A 24,386-nucleotide genomic window follows, 5' to 3' on the forward strand; every position below is an offset into this window, starting at 1 on the left:
GACCTGGACATCAATGTTTTGAAACTGACCTATTTTCCATTACATTTCAGACAGATTCAGTGCTGAGTCGCTGAAACAGAAATAATTATAGCAAATATTCTACAAATATCCAATACCACAGATTTGTTGACCTTAAGCCCTTGAGCATGACTTTTGCTGGCTGACGATATGTGTATCTCTGATCATGAGCAGGAATGGTGGAGGAGCATTATAGCCATGTGTTGAGGGGGATTCTTTGGGGTTTGAATGAATGTAACAAAAAGCAATTTTTCATACTTTCTAAGGGTCAGCAAAAGGAAATAACAGTTGCTACGCAAGGACAAAAATCATGTTAGACAGTGTAATTCTTCATGGTAGTGCCCCAGCATGGCCACAATCCAATGACAAACAAATAAAAGATTATTTTAAAAATTAAATGGAATAAATAAAGATCCTGCATTTCAGCAGGAATCAAGTTAAAAAAACAAAAAAAAATGTCAAGCCATATTTTCTTATATTTTAGAAATGTGCTGACTAATATTTTTGCGTTGGTTTAATTTAGACTCTTTGATAAAACCATAATTCCTGAAATTGTGCCAGTTATTGTACTTGTTTTTTTTTGTAGTTTTCATGATACTAGTGTATATAAAACAACTAATTGACTTTTGAAATATTAATACTATTTCTTGAACAATATTCCGATAAGCAGTCATGAATACTGACACTGTTTAATAATGTAGACAATATTGATTCTTATGACTTGTATCCTTTGTTTTTCTTGTGCAGCGTATCAAGTTTCCTCTGAAAGCATTTTCTTTTTACAATTTAAAATTTAAACTTACTTTGGACATTATCATTTAAAAAAAAATTACTAAAATTGAATTTGTGTATTTAATATTATTTCCAGTGTTAAGGTGGTGAGCTGGTAGAATTGCAAGCATGCCCAGGGAAACGTTTACTGGGATTTTGTCTGTCTGTGTTCAAATTCCACCAAAGTCGACTTTGTCTTTCATCCTGTCAGGGTCAATAATATAAGTACCAGTTGAGTACTAGGGTCACTTTAATCAACCAACTCCCTCTCCTGAAATTGCTGGCCTTGTGCCAAAATTTGAAATCAGTATTGTTTCAAATGATGGAACAAGCCAGCAAATTTAGGGGAGGGTGTTAAACAATACGCTTGACCCCAGTGTTTAACTGGTACTTATTTTATCGAGCCTGATTGGATGAAATGCAAAGTTGACCTCAGTGGAATTTGAACTCGGAACATAAAGAGCTGGAAGAAATGCAGCTATATATTTTTTCTAAGGCTCTAATTATTCTGGCAATTAGTCATCTTATTTATGCTTTTAATATTAATATAAATAATTTGAGAGAAAGCCAAAATGTATTATATGTATTTAAAAATAATAACATGAATATTGGCGAAAATTGTAATAAACATCACTAGTTAAAGCAAAACGAACAGTATATAACTGTTTTGGTTAATAGTAATTTCATTGAAGAAAAAGCCTTGAGATAAATTATTGAAGCAAACAAAAAAATAAAATCATATTTCGCTTTCTCCTCTCATGAGGCAGTTTCTCCCACACTGAAGCAGACTTGAATGGTATAGAAGAAGTTGGTCAGTGTAAATTATATATTTAGAGATTTGGCAACAACTAGAATACCATTTTTAGCTAGAGAGAAGAGAAGAAGATAATACAATCTTTTTGATATCTTTTATGTTAAAGATGAACAAGAAGCTGTGTGATCTATTCTGGTTTATAAAGCAAAATTTAGCTATTGAAAATTTGTTTTTAATGTTGTCATTACAGAGAAAAGGAATTAACTTGTATAAATGATATACTTGATCTTAAGCTGAGCCAACATAAAAATAACTTTTGAAACTATTGAGAAATTAGAGCAGGAGTTAATGAATCGAAAACCAATAAACCTACTTGAACACTTGAAGATTGTTGGAGAGCTATTGAATATATTAATACAGATATTTCATCATCTTCATGCTTGCATGGGATGGATGAAATTTCTTGAGGCAGATTTTCTATGGTTGGATGCCCTTCTTGTCACCAAACATTACTTTTTTCTAAGCAAAGTAATATTTTTATTTTTGAAAACCAGTCGATGTATTCCACTGAATTTAGGTAAATAATCCTTCATACAGACGGTCAGTAGCAACGCCTGCTGGGTTCAGCTGCTCTACATTGATAAGGGGCAATACCCCGAAACTAGTCTGTGTGGAGGTGCAATGGCCCAGTGGTTAGGGCAGCGGACTCGCGGTCGGAGGATCGCGGTTTCAATTCCCAGACCGGCCGTTGTGAGTGTTTATTGAGCGAAAACACCTAAGGTCCACGAGGCTCCGGCAGGGGGTGGTGGCGACCCCTATTGTACTCTTTCGCCCCAACTTTCTCTCACTCTTTCTTCCTGTTTCTTGAGTAACGCTGTGATGGATTGGCGTCCCATCCAGCTGGGGGGAACACATACGCCATAGAAACCGGGAAACCGGGCCCATGAGCCTGGCTAGGCTTTGAAAGGGCAAAAAAAGTCTGTAGATGCTAGACCAGCAAGGGGAAGTGGCTGACCTCCCCTGTTCGGAGGTTATAATGGACACAGGGCCTCTTGGAGCTAATCAATGGTAGCATTTGTCCTATTTTTTGGACTGCCATGTTGGCTTGGCGATAACTATTAATAACTATATCCTATGTTTTCATTGTAATCTTCTGGATGTACCAATGGTGGAAGACAGGACGTGTTGTGGGGAAGAAAGGAGCTTAAAAAGTAGTTGGTAAATAAAGGGTCTTGTGAGAGATAACTATAGAGACATGTGATGCAAATTCACAGCCTCTGCTGTTGGCTGAATGGAAAAAGTGTCTTGTGTTATGCATGGAAAGAGTTTTTAGCATAGAAGATATGTAAAGGAGTGGTGAATTAATGTTGGTCACCATAGACTAGATGACTCATTATTGAGAGGAGTGGTAATATGTTGTACTGCAGAGCTGTCAATATAGAAAAATGATGGTAAATGATAATGAAGAAAAAGAAATTGATATAAGTTAGATACAGTGTTATATTTTATGCTAATGAAATATTGGATCTGAGTTTGATCTGATCATGTTGTTTAGCTGCAGGTCAGCTGAGTCGAGCAAACTTTATAATCGAAGCACCGTTTTCATTTTAGATATAGTTTCTCAGACTACATTATCCAATGTGTCCTCCCTTTTGAAGACAGCAATATAGTTTGAGGAATTTGGCTGCTATTTCTGGTAGGTTGATTGACCACAGTCATGCCTCTTCATTGTTTTATTGTATGTATATGCTAGATGAAATAGTCAGACTGCAACTGATATGAAACAAGGTCTGGTCATTTGAGGCATCAGTCATTGTGATGGTATTTTTTTAAATATATCTTTTAGTCTGTGGAAGAAGGGCATCGATCATGACATTTTTCAGTGCTTCTGGCACAGGTGGAAAAAAATGAAGAATAATCTCCAAACCAGAAGCCTAGCCTGAAAACTTACAACTGAGTTGGATCCAGCTAAGGACAGCCAAGGGTCACATGGTGGTGTTAAAGGTTGTGTGTGCAAATATTAACCCTTTAGCATTTAAACCAGTCATATCCAACCCAATTATTCTACTTATTTATGCTCAAACTGACTAGATCTGGTCTCTCACACCTTCCCTACTATGTCATTCTAGAAATAAATAATCATATCATTATGATCCTTTTGCTACAAGATAACACACAATTAATTCAAAATGATCATTGCCAGAGCAGCTGTCTGGCTTCCGTGCCACTGGCACTTAAATAGCACCATTTGAGTGTGATCATTACCAGCGTCGCCTTACTGGCAGTTGTGCCAGTGGCATGTGAACAAAACATTTGAGCGAGGTTGTTGCCAGTGCCGTTGGACTGGTTCCTGTGCAGGTGGCACGTAAAAAACACCATTTTGTGCGTGGTCGTTGCCAGTACCACCTGACTGGCCCTCGTGCCAGGAGGACATAAAAGCACCCACTACGCTCTCGGAGTGGTTGGCGTTAGAAAGGGCATCCAGCTGTAGAAACTCTGCCAGATCAGACTGGAGCCTGGTGCAGCCATCTGGTTCGCCGGTCCTCAGTCAAATCGTCCAACCCATGCTAGCATGGAAAGTGGACGTTAAACGATGATGATGATGTGATGGGGTAATTTGAATGCTAAAGGGCTAATGGACATGGGTAGGGCAAGGAAATTAAAAAGCCCACTCTGCAATCATGAGGTCTTATGTTTTGATCCTACTTTGCAGCACTTTGGACAAATGTTTCCAACAGTAGCCTTGGCCCAATAGAAAGAGGTTACGAGAACTGATTTGTCTGTTACATCACCAGCAAAAATGTACTCAGCACAGTGAAAGTTATACTAAATGTAGGATAACCTGTATGTATTATATTGAATGATATTGGGCAATACGGATCTTGTTCAAAACGGGGGCACCAGTATTTTCTTAACGAAACACTTTGAAACTTGGGACACTGGTAGAATGTGTCATATAAAACATCTTTTTCTCTTAGTCTTCTTAACAAAAAAATGTACATCGCAAGTTATTTCATGTTAAAGTTGTCGTATTTCTGTAATTTCAACCAATGACTGACATCCATTCAGCCGTAAAAATTAAGTGCTGACTATGTAAACAAACGATTCGCGGCGGTGATAAAATTATTATTTCCTTGTCAAAAAGTGGCTGAAGCATATTGGCAGTAGCTAATAAACCTTTCTATTATAGGCACAAGGCATGGTTTTTGATGGAAGGAGCAAGTCGGTTAGGGAAAACGAATACATGTGTGTTGCCTCTGCAAAATCTCAGAAGTAATGGAGATTAAATACGCTTTACACCGCTTAGGAGTAACTGTAAACAGCTGAATACTTGTCAGTGATTGGTTGAAATTATCGAAATAAGACAATTTTTTACATGAAATAAATCCGAATACAAACATTTTTTTCTGTTCTATAACACAAAATAGATACGTATATGAAGTTTGAAAGTCTTTCAGTACCAAAAACACTACATAAAACATTAGTGAAAACTGGTGCCCCTGTTTTGAACAAGATCCGGCAATACTCATTGGGTGAAGATTGCTAAATGTGAGGCAGGGTCAAAGTAGACTAGATCAGTGCTTCTCACACTATTTGATGTGGTGTACTGGCAATTTATTTTTCTCCAATGTGCCAGGAACCGGTAATGTTTCTTAGTAATATTAATTTATACCAGAAACTATATAATGAATATAATAAAAGTTGACAATTTTTTTTTTTTAATCTAATATTTATTTTGTAAACAAATAATACAGTATTACATAAGCATTTTATAATGTTTCTTTTTCTGGAAACTCACCGTGTACTGACAGCTGATGGCTCGCAGACTGGTGTCCGTCCGGAGACCACCACTTTGAGAAGCACTGGACTAGATCTTAAAAAGTCATGAAGTACATCATATACATGAATAAATGCAACATGTAACTTTTTCAACCTAATACAAATGAAAACCAATGATGGCACGCATTATAAAATATTTAGTGATTAATATATGTTTCTTATATAATTACATTTAACTTGTCGGATGCAGTGTAGAAATTAAAAAAGAAAAATAGATGTTAAAGTAAAATTGTTTTCTCAAGCCTTCTTCCATATTTAATAATCAATTTCTTCAAACTCATAATTTATACACATGTAGTCTCTCTCTCTCTCTCTCTCTCTCACACATATATATATTAAAAGCACCCACTACACTCTCTGAGTGGTTGGCGTTAGGAAGGGCATCCAGATCATCCAGCTGTAGAAACACTGCCAAATCAGATTGGAGCCTGGTGTAGCCATCTGGTTTCACCAGTCCTCAGTCAAATCGTCCAACCCATGCTAGCATGGAAAGCGGACGTTAAACGACGACGACGATACGTACAGACACATATATATATACATATATATATATATATATACCGCCTGACTGGCCTTTGTAGGGTTTTCGAGCGAGATCGTTGCCAGTGCCCCTGGACTGGCTCTTGTGCGGGTGGCACATAAAAGACACCATTTCGAGCGTGGCCGTTTTCGTGCGGGTGACATGTAAAAGCACCCACTACACTCTCTGAGTGGTTGGCGTTAGGAAGGGCATCCAGCTGTAGAAACTCTGCCAAATTGGATTGGAGCTTGGTGTTGCCATCCGGTTTCACCAGTCCTCAGTCAAATCGTCCAACCCATGCTAGCATGGAAAGCGGACGTTAAATGACGATGATGATGATGTATAGGTGGCACGTAAAATACACCATTTTGTGCATGGCCGTTGCCAGTATCGCCTGACTGGCCTTCATGCCGGTGGCACGTAAAAGCACCCACTACACTCTCAGAGTGGTTGGCGTTAGGAAGGGCATCCAGCTGCAGAAACTCTGCCAGATCAGATTGGAGTCTGGTGTAGCCACCTGGTTCACCAGTCCTCAGTCAAATTGTCCAACCCATGGTAGCATGGAAAGCGGACATTAAACAATGATGATAATGATGGACTCTCCTATCAGTTTCGACGTATGAGGATCCAATAACCTACTCTTTCTTTGTCAGTCATAATGCCTATGTCGAATGTGGCATTTAAGTCCTGCCAATGATTTGTAAAGAATCCCACAGATCCTGCAATGTATATGTTTATGTGTGTGTGTAACTGTCATGCAAGATGTCTCTTTCATTTCCATTCTTCTGTGAAAGCATGTTTGGTTATGGATAAATATTATCTTGCTTGGAAACAACTGAGGGTCGGTGACAGGAAGAGCATCCTTCTGAAAAAAAAATTCGCCTCAACAAAATTTTGTCCAGCCAATACAAACATAGAAAAGTGGATGTTATGATGATGGCGATGATGAATGACCATTCTTGAAATTCACATTATTGCAATTTTGTAGTAAAATTCTAAATGTTTGTAATTATAAGTGATATATGTCACTATAAAGTGGTAGACAGAAGAAAAGACAAGTAAATCTGAATTACAAGTATAAAGTTATTATCTATCATTTTCTTGATTGCAGAAATACATCTGCCTAATCTGTGGTAGCTTCATAATATCAACATTAAATTCTGAAGACTGCTTGTATGATTTACACAACTGATTTACACAACTGATTTACACAACTGATTTACACAACTGATTTACACAAGTAATTAGATTTTATAAATAATCTCTGATTGGAGAAGCTCTATAGTTTTCAGTACCACATTAAACAATGTAAAAAAAAAAAACAGTCATGTGTAGGCATCGCTGCATGGTAAGAAGTTGCTTCCCAACCACATGGTTCCGGCTTCGGTCCCACTGTGTGACACCTTGGGCATGTGTCTTCTACTATAGTCTTGAGCTGGCCAAAGCCTTCTGAGTGGATTTGGTACATGGAAACTGAATGAAGCCTGTTGTATGTATTTATGCATAGATCTGTGTGTATGTGTACACCATTGTGTTTGTCTTCAACACCACTTGACAACTGGTGTTGGTTTGTTTACATCTCCATAACTTAGCAATTCAACAAAAAGGGACCAATAGAATAAGTGCCAGGCTTATAAATATAGAAAAAAAAGTACTGGGGTTGATTTTTTCAACTAACTCTTAATAGCAATGCCCCAGCATGGCTGCAGTATAATGACTGTGTATGTTGGGTGATGAGTGGTTCAAATCCCCTCCATGATGGCCATGTTGCTGCAAGGCTATGGACCTTGAGAAATGGGGGTAGCTTTGTGTTGGGAGATGAAGGAAAAGGACAGAAGGGTTTTTTCGTGTTGAGGAGTTACATGGTTACTCTAATTTATGAGAGAGAGAGAGAGATCAGTCGGAGGTGTAAAGAGATAATCAATATTGATCAAGGGTCCAGGTACCTCTTCAAGGTATGAGGTGAGTAGAAGTGAAGGGGGGGGGGCACAGATGAACTATGAGTGTTGATCAGTGAGGTTTACGAGAGTATATGGGGAAGCAAGAGATGGGGAGAATGGGTATGGAAAGGGGAGGTAAGTAGCAACTAAAGATTGGATAATGTTGAAGGGCGGATGTAGGTAATAATAGATAAAGGAAGGGGAATGACCAGTGATGCACAAGCTGGTAGAGGGGGAAGGTTGTGGGATAGAGAAGAGAGCAGGAAGGGGGGAGGAGAGAGTGGCAGGCATATTGCAGGAGGAGGAAAAGGAAGGGCATGTGAAGGGGGTGGTTAATTTGTCGGTTCAGTGGTGGTAGTGGGTGGTCTATGTAAAACGTCTGCAGAGGGAACGGTTTTTAATAATAGATGAAGAATGAATAAGTGAAATGATTTCCGTTCGCAAGAAAAGTGGTATCAAAGAAGAACTGCAGTGAGAGGGATGATGCATGGAGGGGAAAGGGGGTGATTTGATTCGGCGAAGGACCAAAGACATCTATTCTTTAAATCAATTCAAGCGTACAAAAGCATTCTTATATTATGAATTTGTCATATGTTGCGTAAACATAGTTTGGTATTCTTTTCTTTTATTCTTTGACTTGTTTCAGTCATTTGACTGCGGCCATGCTGGAGCACCGCCCATAGTTGAACAAATTGACCCCAGGACTTATTCTTTGTAAGCCTAGCACTTATTCTATCGGTCTCTTTTGCCGATCTGCTAAGCTACCGGGACATAAACACACCATTGGTTGTCAAGCGATGTGGGGGTGGGGGGTGGGGGTGGCAAACACAAACATATACATATATGTATATATATATATATATATATATATATTTATATATACACACACACACAACGGGCTTCTTTCAGTTTCTATCTACCAAATCCACTCATAAGGCTTTGGTTGACCCAAGGCTATAGTAGAAGACACTTGCCCAAGGTGCCACGCAGTGGGACTGAACCTGGAACCATGTGGTCGGTAAGCAAGCTACTTACCACACAGCCACTCCTGCTCTGTGTAGCTATTCTTGATCGCCATATTAAGATGGTGAGCTGACAAAATCGTTAGCATGCTAGACAAAATGCTTAGCAGCATTTCATCTGTCTTTGCATTCTGAGTTCAAATTCTACCAAGGCCAACTTTGCTTTTCACCCTTTCAGGGTCAATGAAATAAGTACCAGTCAAGTGCTGGGGGTTGGTGTAATCGACTAGCTCCCTTCTCTCAAAAACTACTGGCCCTTTACCAAAGGTCGAAATCATTATTTTCAGTTCCACATTGAGGCACCTAGCTGGTAGGATTGTTTGTGTCCAACAAAATGTCTTGTATTTCTTCCAGCTCTTTTATGTTCTGGATCCAATTCTTGATGGAACCAACTTTAATTTTCATCTTTCCATTGTTGATGAAATAAAGCACCAGTCCAATAATGGTATCAATTAATCCCTTCCAGTCAAAATAACTGGCCTTGTTCATAAATTAAGCTTCAGGTCAGTGTTGATCAAACCCACCTATAATTGGGAATATTCTTATGACTCCCCCCACCTCTTCCTTTTTTTCTAGTCATTGAGTATTTAGATGTAAAGGTACATACCCTAGTGATTAGGATGTTGTACTCACGACTGCAAGGTTGTAGTTTCAATTCCCATACTGGTTAATGCATTCTGTTCTTGAGCAAAACACTTCATTTCACATTGCTGCAGTCCACTCAGCTGTAAATGAATAACCCTGCATCCCTTTCAGAAGGAATATTGTGATCTTGGTCACTTATGCACCATGGAAACTGCGTAACTGGCCCCTAATGAGTCTTAGAACTCAAGACACTAATGCCCAGGGGTAGATTATGATGATGCATTCTGACCATTTATATTATCTTATAAATCCTTATTTTTAAGATAGTAACACAATTTGTTGGAGATTTTTGGCTGCTATTTCTAGCAGGTTGAATGACCAACTTTGTAGAAGCTACCTCATTAGTTCTGTTTTCTTAAATTCTTGGGAAATTACCCCAATTTTGAAAAACTTCATTGAATCATTGATCCAGTTGTTGTTGTTAAATAATAAAGATAAAGAAATCATTATTATTATTATTATTATTATTATACCAATTCATTTTCCTTCCCTTCTTTGCAATTTTAAAGAAGATAATATTTCCTTCAGATCCCTTTGGTAATTCTCTTGAGATGTTTTTAAAAATGAAATGGTTTTCTTTGTATGACATCTATCAAGAGAAATGGATAAATGCCCTATTTTTATTGATAATACCGTCCCATTGATGGGGCTGTTGATGTTGTTTTGGACTGGAATCTAAATGTTTTGTCAAAGAATCAAAATCAATAATATTGACATTTGATTTTGTAGCCTTGTTTTTGTCTCCCTTTTTTTTCTTATATTTGTTGAAAGATTTTCTTTGAATTATAATTATTTAAGAATGTTGTTTCTCTCAGATGAAGATTGTACATGCAGCAGCAGACTTTCAAGTCAGCTGTTGTATGTTGTGGCAACATATTGATATGTCAGCCTCTGTTTTATTGATAGAGAATGAGTGAGAGAGTGAGTGCACTGCAGAAGCAAGCTTCCACTTGCTGCTACATTGAGAGGACTACTAGTGCTGCTACTATTTATTATTAGTGGACTATCTATCTATATGTGATGTTGTTTCTGGATCAGGTAATCGAGTTTTTTTTTTTCTCATCTATTTTGATAGTTTATATTGATATTTATTAAAAAAAAAAAAATGCATTTTTGCAAAGCCTTCTTTAGTTGATGTTGTCTGTGTAGATTATTAGAGTAAGACATTTAGGTAAAGAAAACACTAGAAAAAAATAATTGCATCCTCTTCTGTACTAGCAAAACTATCAGTCAGTCTACCAAACTGATTCATTTATGCTTCGAGTAGTTTTCTAGTATTGTTGGGTAGCGAGCAACTATCCACGTTTTATATAACCTGAAAGGACATCCAAGGAGAACAACAGGTTCTTTTTGTTTCACCAGTGACCTTTGTAACAAAGCAGACATATTTAAATATGTGCAGATCTGCTTCTTTCTGTTAGCTTGTGCTCGTTGTGTACATTGGCATCATATTACTCACCGCCTACATCACTGCAACCACTGCCCTTTGGAGAGTGGTGTGCTACTGTAGTTTTGTAGTGAGGCTGTTTATTATATTTATTTTTATCATGGGGGTTATATAACTTTCTTCAATGTCAGTCATGCATGTGGGACACTGTTGCTGTGTTAAATGTTTTTGATTAAGAAAATACTTCTTCCTGACACTCTACACTTTGAGTAAAAGAATGCTTTGTTTATATTTTTCATTGAGATATCTAAAGATAAACTGAATTTACTTGTCTATTTACTTATTTTTCTTTAAACTAGAATATTTTAATAATTCAAATAATTTTCCATAATTGCACAAAATGAATTTTTTTACCTGCTGCCTTTTCATTTTTTTTATTTTTTATTTTTTATTCAGAATTTCTCCCCTTTTGTTTGTAATTATCAAAATACTATACTGATTGGTAGATTGCTTTATTTGAAGATCTCTGTTATTAGTATAAATAGAACTTCAGCATTTCTATTTAAAAAAAAAAACTCTATAATTTATATGAAAAATGAAGATACATTTGTTGTCTTTGAAAATCTATTTTGAAATCATTCTCAACCTTTGACAGTTCCTTGGGATGGATCTGCTGATATATCTAATAATAAGGCTACTGAGGCAGCCTATTTATGAGCTTCCACCTTCACAAGAGGTGACATTCAGGATTACAAAGCAATTTACTTAACCCCATTTTGGACTAGACAGATACTCTATGATGATTAGTACAAGGTCTCTCTGATGCAGGTTCAATTCATACTAAAAGTCAATTTTGTTTGTTATCCATTTGTAGGTAACGATAAGTACCACTAAAATTCTGGGAAAAAAAAAACGAACAAAAAAAATCCTTGTTTTTAGAATAAAGGTTTGGTTTCTACTGAAAAGAAGATATTCAAATTATTATTACTATTATTGTTTTTAATGTTATTATTATTTTTCAGTAGTCTTATTTTTATTGTGTGCTTTCACTGCACTATTGAATGCAGCTCTGCACTTTTGGTGTGTGCAGTGTTTTGTTTTGGTTTTTGTGTTTTCTGTTGCATTGATGGCACTCTGCATAATGTGTGCAGTGTCGAACGATGCTCTGTTTTGTATATTGTGCTTATTTGTAAGTGCTGAGGTTTTGGTTATATATTTGTCTACATCTCCTTTTTTAAATAATTCCCAAGGCACATTTCATTATAAGGATTATGTCTCCATACTCTTTTTTTCTGGTTCATTCTGTTTAGATCTTTGTATTTAAATAATTTCTCCATTTCTTTGAAAGATAATCATCATCTGCTTTGGTTAGGGGGCATGTTTTTCCTAAGTGATTTTTGACAATAATATCTTACTTATTATTAAGGCGGAGAGCTGGCATAATCGTTAGCACGCTGGGTGAAATGCAAGGCAGTATTTTGTCCATTTATATGTTCTGAGTGCAGATTCTGTTGCAGTTGACTTTGCCTCTCATCCTTTAGAGATTGATAAAATAAGTACCAGTTGGAGACTGGGGGTTGATGTAATCGACTTGCCCCTCTGCCAAAATTTATATTTGGCTTATTATTGTTTGTCATGCTGGCAGAATCATTAGCACGTTGGACAAAATGCTAAACAGCATTTCTTGTGGCTCTTTACATTCTGACTCGAATGCTATCGAGGCTAGCTTTGCCTTTCATCATTTTGGGATCAATAAAATAAGTTCCAACAGAGCATTGGGGCCAATCTAGTCAGCCAAATTTCAGGCCCCTGTCTATAGTAGAAAGAATTCTTATTATTATCATTATTATGATGGTAAAGTCATTAGTAGTTTGGACAAAATGTTTTGTGGTATTTCTTCCAGATTTTTAAAGTTCTGAGCTCAAATACTGCTGAGGTTGAGTTTGTCTTTCATCCTTTTGGGGTAAATAAAAGAGCACTGGGGAAATCTAAATGATTTCCACCTGCCCTCAAAATTGCTGGCCTTGTGCTAAAATTAGAAATTATTATTATTATGGCAAACTGGTAGAGGTGTAAGCACACGTTGGGGAAAATGCTTAGCAGCATTTCATTCATCTTAAGGTTCTGAGTTCAAATTCCACTGAAGTTGACTTTACCTTTCATCCTTTTGGGGTCGATGAAATAAGTACTGGAATTGAAGTAATCGACTATCCCTTGTGCCTATAGTAGAAAGGATTATTATTATTATTATTATTATTATTATTGTTGTTGTAAGGCAGTGAGTTGGCTGAATTGTTAGCACACCGGGATAAATGCTTAGAAGCATTTCATCTGTCTTTACATTCTGAGTTCAAATTCTGCTGAGGTTGACTTTGCCTTTCATTCTTCCAGGGGGTTGATAAAAGAAGTACCAGTCAAAAATACTGGGGGTCAATGTAATTAACTAGTCCCCTCCCCCTAAATTTCAGGCCTTGTGCCTCTAGTAAAATGGACTACTATATTATTATTATTATTATTATTATTATTCAGTTAAGGGAATTGCAACCTTTTTTTTTATATATTGTTAACTGGTTGTTGGTCTTATTCACATTGGTCATTAGATAAACACTTCATAACTCAAGTAATTTTTGTGTCCCTTTAAAGCGTGGTTTTATTGCAAAACAACTATTTACACTGAAATAAGATGTAATTACATATTTATTATCAACAGCTCATATTTCTGGCTGAAATAACTGTAGTAACATGCATTCATCTCTTTATCTATTTTATCTCTTTATCTCTCATCAAAAATTCTACATCAGATATTTTCATAAATGTTTGTTGAGTTCTTATTGATTTTAGAGAGAAAAAAAAATTGGCAACTCTGAAGACTCTAGTTACAGACCATCGTCAGAGAGAACCATTAATCTATTGGTTGTTGGGATACTGCTGAAGAACTGGTGTATTCATTCAGTAAGGGTGCTTTATACGATTGCTTGATTTGCTAGAAACAACAACCAAATCTCCCTTAGATTACTCTTAACTTGTGAAATGCATTGGATAAGATAATCAGAAATAATACAATGGTTGAGAAAATGTGTGGTCATGGCTAGAACGTCTTTAATTATAAGTCTACTCAATCAGGGATGTCCTAATTATAAGCGGCATCAATTAGAGTGGCTTACCATTACCATTTTTGAATGTTCTTATCAGTTATATAGAGTTATCACTATTTGAAGTGACAACATGTTCCTACCTTGTGTTTCTTGTTTACAACTAGGTCGATTTGGTCTGTTTAGTGATCAGAATCCTTGTCACAGACAGAACGCAATGCTTGGCTTGACAGCACTTTATAAACTGTGCTCTTTTGGTTAGTTTTTGTCAACTGTGTCCAGTCATCTTTGACTTAGACTCGAATCTGTCTCAAGTCCTAGGACACATAAAACTGGACCTTAACCTGGCTTCCATGGTATATAAGTGACTAAGATTATAACACTTACTCTTCCTGAACAGGACACTGGTCTGTTGTAGTGTTAACTTTCTGGTTATAGCTGTAACTTATTTTCAGCTGAGTGAACTAGAGTAATAATGCAACACCCTGCCTAGTCTTGGAATCAAAGCTACAATCTTGCAATCAAGAGTTGCTACTAATCACGAGGGTATGCATCGTCGCGTCTAAGTACTTTATTCCTGAAGAAAGGGAGAGGGTAACAGCTATTGAAATAACTTGGACTATGGGTGTGTTTGATCGGTGCTGACCTGAAAGTTAATTTATGAACAAGGCCAGTTACTTTCAGGAAATTGAAACCATGATCTTACGACCACAAGTACAACCCTAACCACTAGGCCATGTTCATTCATGATCCGACTGTTGGATTTGTTAGTAACTATTTTGAGTTTGGCCTCTTTGAAGTACAGATGATATTTTACTTTCACTCATCGACAATATTTCTAAAAATACAGAACATTTAATGACTTTTAATACTTGTAATTAATAATTAATTCCAACTAAATGCATGCTTTTTGTAAATGATCACATAAAAGCCTCTATATTTATGATGATGTATGACCTTTATCAAAGAGGTTTTCTCTTTTTTTCCCTTCCATTGAAGACAGGAGGTTGTTTTGAAATGCTTCATTTCATTTATAAGTCCATTCTTCAAATAAATCAATTTATGTTACAATGGCTAAAAGCACACACACACACACACACACACACACACACACAAGCACCCCATTCCCACATGCAGTTGTAGTAATGTTATTTTCTGTAAATTCAATACAGATTTGTTATCTTTTTTTTTTAATCTTTTACTTGTTTGAATTGTTGGACTGTGGCCATGCTACAGCACTGCATTCAAAGATTTAATCAAACAAATCAACCCCAGAACCTATTTTTGAAATTTGGTGCTTATTCTGCTGACCTCTTTTGCCAACCAATAAGTCATAGGACCTTAAACAAACAAACACCAGTTGTTAAATGGTGATAGGGGACAGGCACACACAGACGTGTGTGTGTTTGACCCTCCTCTATCTCTTCACAAGCTATCAGTTTGTTTATGCTCCCCTAACTTAGAAGTTCTGATGGAATAAGTACCAGGCTTGAAAAATAATTACCTGGGTAGATTTGTTCGACTACCCCCTATAAAGTAGTGTCCCAGTATGGCTGCAGTCCGATGACTGGAACAAAAAATAAAAATTTTTTTAATATTTCTACTTTGATACTATTTATACCTTCCACAAATTTAACAGTTTTGTAAGTCTGTCGAGCATTTAGTGAAATATTGTTTGACCCATAATTAATGTTGTGGTTGACTTTGCATGGGTTACCTTTTTGCTTTTCTGTTATATTATGACTATATATGGTGGTACAGCCATACATTTTGCACCTTTGATTTAAAATGTTAGGTTAAATTCAATTTCTGTCTTAGCTTTTACACTGTTTTCACTATTTAACTCTTTAGCACTCAAATTATTCTGTCAAGTGTAACACTTCTTCATTTACATTGTTATGAATTAATGATGCACTACCTCATAGCTTTAGGATTTCAGTGACGTGATTGTTTATTTTTAGAATGACATTGTAGGGTAAGTATGAGAGGTTTAATGTGGCCAGTTTTAGCATAAAACAGGTTGAATATTTAGGTTAGATATAGTCGGTTGAATTGATAAAGAGTTAAGGCAGCATTACATTCTATATTATTTTGGGGTCAAAGCCAATAAGTGAAATATAAGACTATCTCTTAGCATTGTTCCTTAAGTGAAATCTCACCCCAAAAATAGTTTCTTAGCTTAATTAAAGTTTTATATTTCTAAGATGTTTCTCAGCAGCGACCCTTTGTAATTTTGATACTTCATTAGCTTTAAGCACGTTAATTACTGGAGACCTATTTTAATGTTATTAGCTATTTCTATAAGAAGTTATTTAAAATGTTATTGTTATTTAATTAATTCTTAAATGGTAATTGTATATAACTACGGTAAAAGTATTTATCGTTGTTGTTATGCACATTTAACATTCAAATTGTTTTAGCAGTTGAACATCTGAACGAACACACACACACACACACACACACACACACACACACACACACACACACACACTGTACTATTTGCTTGTTGGTAGGATCAGCAAAAAAGAACTCTATCCAGCAAGAGATAAGTATCATTTAATTAATACAGGAGTCATATGTGAGCCACTTTGAGTTTCATGTTCGGTTAGTGCAGTTATCAGACAAGCTCGCAGAATATACTGTAGATGACTTGGCAAGTGTTCAGGCTCGAATGACATGGTTACTCTATGAGAAAATATGAGAAAAAGTAAGAATAAATAATGAGAAAAGAAACAAGAGGAAAATGTAAAGGGAAAGGGGGATAAAGGTTACATCTCTTTAACCTATCAAATGAAGAGTGCTCTTAATGTTGAGTGTTTATATCTGAAAGAAATTGCCGAGTGGGGTGTAGTTGAATGAGGGGAAAGGTTAAAGTGCTTTAAACTGTGTCTGATTTAACAAAAACTTATCAAAATGTAGACATCTTGTAAAAACTCCCAACTCAAGTTTAGGACAGTACAGCTCTTCAATCTTATAAGGACGAGTGTTCTTTCTACTGTACATTTAGCAGATTCTTGATCCATTAATGTATAGCGTAACTCTGTATGTTGAGGTTGGTGACTGGTAAAGTCAGTACTTCATTCTAGATTCAGATTTATGAATCAGCTGGGATATTATATAAGAAGCTAGACTGCTGCTGATAACTTAGCATTTCATCTCTAAAATCTTACTTGACATATTACTACTTATTTAAGCCCTTCACTAACAATGGAGCATAGGCTGTCAACAGCTTTTATCCACTGTTCTCGGCTCTGGGCTGTGTTTTTTGCATTTCTCCAGTTGGATCCTTGCTTTTTCAGCTCTACTACTTGTATTGTCCTTCCCATTTCATCCCTAAGGGAAAGCTTTCCTCTCCTACGTCTTGTTGGTTCCGAATTGTCATCAATGCTTCTGTAATTTTGTTTTTTTTCTAGGTAGAGTAGTTGGTCCTATGTAAACCTATTTTCACTTTTGAGAAGAGGTGATTCACTTTAGTCTGGCCTCTATCTTTTGACCTGTTCAGCATAGGAGGGAAGCTCTACCAGGAGTTGCACTCCACTGGCATAGCTTTCAGTGTTAGAGGCACATGAACCTATCCCACAACAAGAACTGGATTTTGTAATGTTTTGCTTTGTGTGGTCTTGATTATTAGTGGATATTTTCCCCAGAAATTTAGCACAAATGAACTCGAAAGCCTGTCTTCAGAAATATGCCAGTGCAAACAGCAATAATAATATAGTGTAGTTGTAGCCTAACTAAAATATTTATAATGAGTCATTTATTTCTGTTCCAGGATGTTTATCAACATCCCTTCTAACTATAAAAAAAAAATATGTGTACAGCTGCACAGCATTTTTTTAAAAATTGGTTTTAAGAGTAACAAGATCATCAGAACCTCAGTATGCCATACCATATACTCCAATATATCCTGATTTAGTAAACCAACTAGAATTAGAAATGAAAGGGTTGACCTTCATGCATTTTGTTTTTCTTATTTTAGAATTAAGAAAACTATGATAAATCTAAACAATTTGTTTACTAAATATTTTACTTTTTACTGGTATTTTAGTAACTGTGCAAAAACAAGCTTTGCTGCTGGGTGGGGTAGTAGGGTGTCGGCTGATGAGCTGATAGTTTGTTTGTATCTGTTATCATAACTGTGTTGTGTCTTCTGAAAAATACCCTTATCTCTCCAAACATCAAGTCTACTTCACTGTAAATAGGTACCATGGAAGAATATAGCTCACTGTTGTTGGCTGGAGAAGTACTCTGTAATTTAATGAATCTTTTTATGTGTTTATATACATATTGCTTGGGTTAAAAACTATCATTAACGTCCTACTCATGGTAAGCTGCTAAATATCTCTCATACATTGATACCTAGGATATCTCTTGAGCCACATATTTCAAATATGTTTCAATTATGACAGTAGATAACACTGAAAACTAACATATATACAAAAATGTGACTAAATCCAAGAATCCTTAGTTATCATTGTGATTTGATGACTAATTTACCAATTACTAATTTACGTAACAAAAAAAAAAATTGGTTAACTAATGATGCCAGCTGATGACTTGGGTGTAGCAATTTTTAACCAAAATAATTGTATGTCTAGTAGACAATTGTTGTTTATATTAATGCTGAATATGTTTGTGATTATAATTTAAAATGATTATTTGAACATTAACGAAAGTAATTATATGATAATTACTAACTCAATTGTTAAGTTATTAGTGGGATGGTAAAATGCTATCTGCTTGGGAACTATTTAGAAATAATGAACTGATGTTGTGAAAAATAATAAATATTATAGAGAATATCAAATCATTTAAAAAAAACATTGATAAATTTGATCTTTTCCATAAATATATAACAGTATATTCTGTTTGTTAAGCACATTGACACATGTGCCATCAAACATGATGGGTTGTCCACTGAGCAGTTTAATGGACATGGTCATCACCATCCTCAATTAATGCCCACTTTCCCATGTTTGCATGGGTCAAATTTTCCAGTGACTGGATGCTCTTCTTGTTGCCAACCTTCACTTGTTTCCAGGCAAGATATTTCCCATGGCCAGGCGTGTTTTACATGGAAGCCTGAAATAAACAACATTGCTTGTATGATAGCAATGTTCATTTACAACCAGCACGTGATGTGTTGGCAAGAGCACACACACACACACACACACACACACACACACACATTATACAAAAGAATTTCATATGGCTGATTGGTAAAGACTCTGGAATACACTCCAATCTTTAGTTGTTTATAGATATGCTATCACAATTGGAATTTCATTTTTTTTTTTTTTTGTTTTTATTATAATCTCATCTCAGTTCTGAATATGAGTTCAGTCCATATTCAAAGACATTCCAACCATGATCATCTTTTCTTCTCGGACATTGTGTATTCAGAAGGAAATTAATTAGTGTGCTCTTTTTTTTTCCTTTTTCAAGGTAAAAGGATTAAAGTTTAGAGATTTGACTACTGCTATTTCTAGCAGGTTGAACAACCACGCTGACACACACACACACGCACACACGCACGCACACTAAGGGTTTCTGTACAGTTTTTATCTATCAAATATTATTGGCAAGGTATTTATCAACCTGAGTATTTAAATAAAACATTTTATATGAAATAGTTATTGGAGCCTTGTTCTCAGAATTTCTATTCTTGTCAGATATTTTCACTATTTTAAAAACTCTATTAATTCAACATGGTTCCATTTAGCTGATTAAAGGGACAAAACAAAGTTCTATTTATATTTTGAATTATTGATTTATGCACACACACACACACACACACACACACACACACACACAACCTGATTAATGTGATTGAACCCTTCATTCGTTTACTATTCTAGTACTAGAATATGACCGGGTCAAAGAAGACTCCTATTTGAGTACTACTCACATCTATGAGTGCTACTCGCGTGTATGAGTTGCTTCTATTACACATACACATTCACTCACACAGATAACTTAGACTGCAGCTGAATGGAATGTCTTTTGGCTAATTTGCGATTATTCACTAACGTGTTGTGATTACAAGTTTGCAGATGTTGATTTCCTCTCTCTGTCTCATCTATTGCTGTTATAATTACCTCAGCCCTTTCGAATTAATGAGGTTCAGGTGTGGTTGTGTGCTTTAGAAGTTTGCTTCCCAACCACATGGTTTTAGGTTCAGTCCTGCTGCATGGCACCTTGGGTAAGTGCTACAACCCCAAGAAAACCAAAGCCTTGTGAGTGGATTTGGTAGACGAAAATTGAAAGAAGCCAATCGTATGTGTATATATATAATATATACATATATGTGTATGTTTGTCTTGATATTGTATAATAGTTGTAAATGATTGTCACTGTCATACAAGCAGCATTGTTCATTTCCAATATTCTACAAAAACATATCTTAGAAACAGGTGAGAGTTGGCAGCGGGAAGGTCATCCACCTGTAGAAAATCTACCTCAATAGTCTCTGTTTGAGCCATGCAAGTATAGAAAAGTGGATATTAACACTACGGTGATGACATGTGTGTCCAGACCTCATCCAGTATAGCTTTACGCTTGTAAGATGACAAGATATGATTTTAGGGTAATTTCATTGTTAATTTTAACAAGTTGAGTAACCTCATAGAGATTCCCTTGTTGTATTTGTTACCATTTGTTTCTTTTTTTTTTTTTTTTTTTTTTGGCATAATGTATCTAGGATTGCATATCAGATGTGTTCATTTTTAGGAACACATTTGATATGAGCAAGCTTTGCTTGTTATTTATAATAAGTCAAGCAACAACATAGAGGCTTCTCACCTGCTGTATGTAAAAGTAGTGAAAAGATGTCTAGCAAATCCAATATCTATCTTTGTTCAATGAATTCTGTGTCATATAATAGAATTTTCTGAAATATAAGGAACTAATAAATATTTCCAAGATAACATTCTGATCTTGTTATTGTTGTTTTGATATTTATAGAACCATTTGCATTCTAACAGCTTTCTAAAACAAACTTGTTTCTATTTATAATACATTTATACTATATTATGTACGTATATTATGTATGTATGTTTATCAATGAGTTGAGTATTCTGTTTGTATACAATGAACCAAATTTTGTATTCATAGCTTTTGTTTTGTTGTTCTCATTCACTTTCACCCCGTTCTTTGAAATTCTTTTGTTATTACCTCCACCTTAGCAAAGGTGGAGGTATTGTTTCAGTTGTGTTTGTTTGTTTGTCCGTGGACAAGATATTTCAAGAACCGCTGAATGGATTTGGATGAAACTTTATGGGATGTTTGGCCTCGTGACTAGCGCGAACTGGTTAGATTTTGGGATCAATCCAGTACTGAACAAGGATTCTGCATTATTTTTCCGTTTTTTTTATGTTTTACTATTTAATTTTTGAGAGTGGTCGAGTTCATTTTTAGTATTCTCATTTGTGAGAGCAGTCAAGTTTATTTCAGATATTCCCATTTTAAAAATCGTCTTTGGCTAATCATTGAGAGGATGTTGGTGTTGCCTTGGCGGAGGTTTGCGCTCTCTGAGTGCTGCTCTTATTTCAGATTTTTTTTTGTATGTTGCTTTTTACTTGTTCCAGTCATTGGACTGTGACCATGCTGGCCCATCATCTTGAAGGGTTTCAGCCAAACAAATCAACCCCAATTTTATGTCTGGTACTTATTCTGTTGGTTTTTCTTGCTGAATTGTTAAGTTACAAGGACATTAACAAACCAATGCTGGTTGTCAAGTGGTAGAACTATAAAGACACACACACGACAGGCTTCTGTACAGTTTCCATCTACTAAATTTACTCGCGAGATATTAATCAGCCCAAAGCTATAGCAGAAGACACTTATCCAAGTTACTATGGAGTGGGACTGAACCAAAAATCACATGGTTGCAAGGCAAGCTTGTTAACCACATAGCTATGCCTACGCCTAATTTTGCAAATGCTTTTAATGATTCCTAATTTATAGAATTACTTCCAGAGATGTGATGCAGTGTGTGTGTGTGTGTGTGTGTTAGATAAAATTGATTTTTACCAAACAGCTGTCTTGTTTCATAGATAGCTTTTTCAGAGAGCAGAATAAGAAGAAGAAAAAAACAACAATTTATAGATAGCCAAAGAAAATAATGATAAAAAAAAAAACTAAGAAAAACCTCTCAAATATTTGTGAGAATATTCATACATGAAGTACATATTTAGTTGCTTATATATGTGTATATAAGAGGTGTGTATACATTTCATCTTAGCTTTACTATTAGATCAAGCTACATGCGATTGACCCACATTGCATAATCAATTATTATTATTAAGGCGGTGATCTGACAGAATCGTTAGCCCGCCAGGTAAAATGCTTAGCGGCATTTTGTCTCTCTTTACTTTGCCTTTCATTCTTTTGGAGTTGATTAAATAAGTACCAGTTACGTACTGGGGTTGAGGTAATCAACTTACCCCCTCCCCCAAATTTCAGACTTTGTGCTTATAATAGAAAGGATTATCATTATTATTATTATTATCATCATCCTTTACTTTATTCAACTCTTACCATTAATTTTCTAATCAATGTTTAGCCTAATACTTAATCTCAGTTGAACTTCAGGTGAATCTTCTGTTTAGTTCATTTAATCATCTATAACTATTGTATAATAACAAGGCAGTCCATCTATGATCCATCAAAGAAAAATATTTAAACTCCATGCTCTTAGTATTGATCTCATTTTGATTTATACTAACACTACATCTTATCAAGTTTACTCTGAAAACTATCTCTATTCTTTATCATCATCATCATCATCAGTGGTTCTCAACTAGAGTCTGTATGACCTCTGGGGATCCAGATGAGATTCAGGGGTGAAGGGGATTGGTCCACACATGCAAAAGAGTAAACTGGAGATCCAGATTTACAGTGGCATTCTATGGGTCCCTGAAACAGCTAAGTTTCTTTCTCTAACGTTTTATAAAGTTCAAACTGCATAAGTTAATATGCGAAAAACAAAACAGGAATTGTTGAAGAAGTATCTATAAAACTAGTTTTTAAACATCAGATAGCTATGTGGATCCACCAGAATAAAATGGTAATCAAAGTGGGGTCCATAGATAGAAAAAAAGGGGCTGAGAACCACTGGTCACCATTGTTTAATGTCCGCATATCCATGCTTTCATGGGTCAGATGGAACTTGTTGAGGCAGTTTTTTTTTTTTGCCAGATGCTTTTCTTGTAGCCAACCTGTTTCCAAGGTAATGTTTCCCCATGGCCATACACATTTAGCACAGATAACTGGAAAAGAACCATCTCATTTGTATGATGATGAAGACATTCATATACAACGATCGGGTGATGTCTAGAGAAGGTTACACACAAACACAATCACTCATATATATGCATACATGTATGCATATATATGCATATAGTATATATGATGATGATCATCATTTAATGTCCTCCCCTCCTGACATGAGTTGGACTGTTTGATAGGAGCTGGCGAGGTAGAAGATTGCACCAAGCTCTACTGATTTACTGGCTCCTATCATATATTTATATGTATATATACATATATATATAACACCATCATTTAATGTCCGTTGTCCATTATGGCATGGGTTGGATGGTTTACCAGGGCTGGCAAGCTGGATGCCCTTCCTAATCCCAACCACTCCAAGAGTGTAATGGGTCCTTTTATGTGCCAATGACATGGGTGCCATTTGTGTGACACCAGTATCTGCCATGACTACAATTTCACTTGGCTTGATGGGTCTTCTTCTCAAGCATGGCATAATGCCAAAGGGCTTGGTCATTTGTCATTGCCTCTGTGAGGCCCATATATATATATATATATATATGGGAGAATATACAAATAATAACAGACGAGGACAGGTGGTGTAAATAACAAAAGTATATATTAGTATGACGCTCGGGAATACGGAAAGTCTTTGACGTTTCGAGCTACGCTCTTCAACAGAAAGAATACGGAGACAAGGAGAAAAACACGGAGAAAAAAAATATATATATATATATATATATATATATATATATAAAAATAACTATACCAATACATTATATTGTCTTTGAGCTTTTGAAGTTCAATGTTAGTTTATGTATATAATGGTTGGAAAAATAAGGATGCATGAGAATTGAGAGTTGTGTTAGGTTTAAAAAAAGGGTTAAAAGTTTGTGTTAAGCAGGAAGTGTGTGTAAGGGGAGACAAATGTTTTTAGTTGGAGTTATGAACTCTTTTTCAACAGGAAGTTTATGTCTTTTCCATAATAATCAAACTAATGTTAAGCTCCCTTTTACTCTCATAATTAGTATGTCTGTATTTAATTCATTAAACTAATAATTGTATTTGAATTCTTTTAACATACTATTTAAGGTAATTATAATCATTGCAGCTTAAGCACTTCACTC

General features: G+C 35.8%; 1 protein-coding gene across 40 annotated transcripts in view; it reads left to right on the forward strand.

Annotated features, from left to right (window-relative positions):
* LOC106875482 (trafficking kinesin-binding protein 1) overlaps positions 1–24,386 on the forward strand; it is a 212,321-nt gene that overhangs the window by 60,204 nt on the left and 127,731 nt on the right. For 7 of the 40 annotated variants that reach the window (XM_052970004.2, XM_089356258.1, XM_089356275.1 and 4 more), the window contains exon 1: positions 10,443–10,548. The exons of 28 other annotated variants lie outside the window; for them this stretch is intronic. The gene's annotated coding sequence lies outside the window, so the exon portion shown is untranslated. Of the gene's footprint in view, positions 1–10,314; positions 10,549–24,386 lie in introns of those variants that run through there. 5 more of the 40 variants (XM_089356271.1, XM_089356284.1, XM_089356264.1 and 2 more) reach the window with 4 other exon arrangements.

This window comes from Octopus bimaculoides, chromosome 8, assembly GCF_046866305.1.
Source record: "Octopus bimaculoides isolate indiv1 chromosome 8, ASM4686630v1, whole genome shotgun sequence".
In the NCBI taxonomy this organism is placed as follows: domain Eukaryota; kingdom Metazoa; phylum Mollusca; class Cephalopoda; order Octopoda; family Octopodidae; genus Octopus; species Octopus bimaculoides.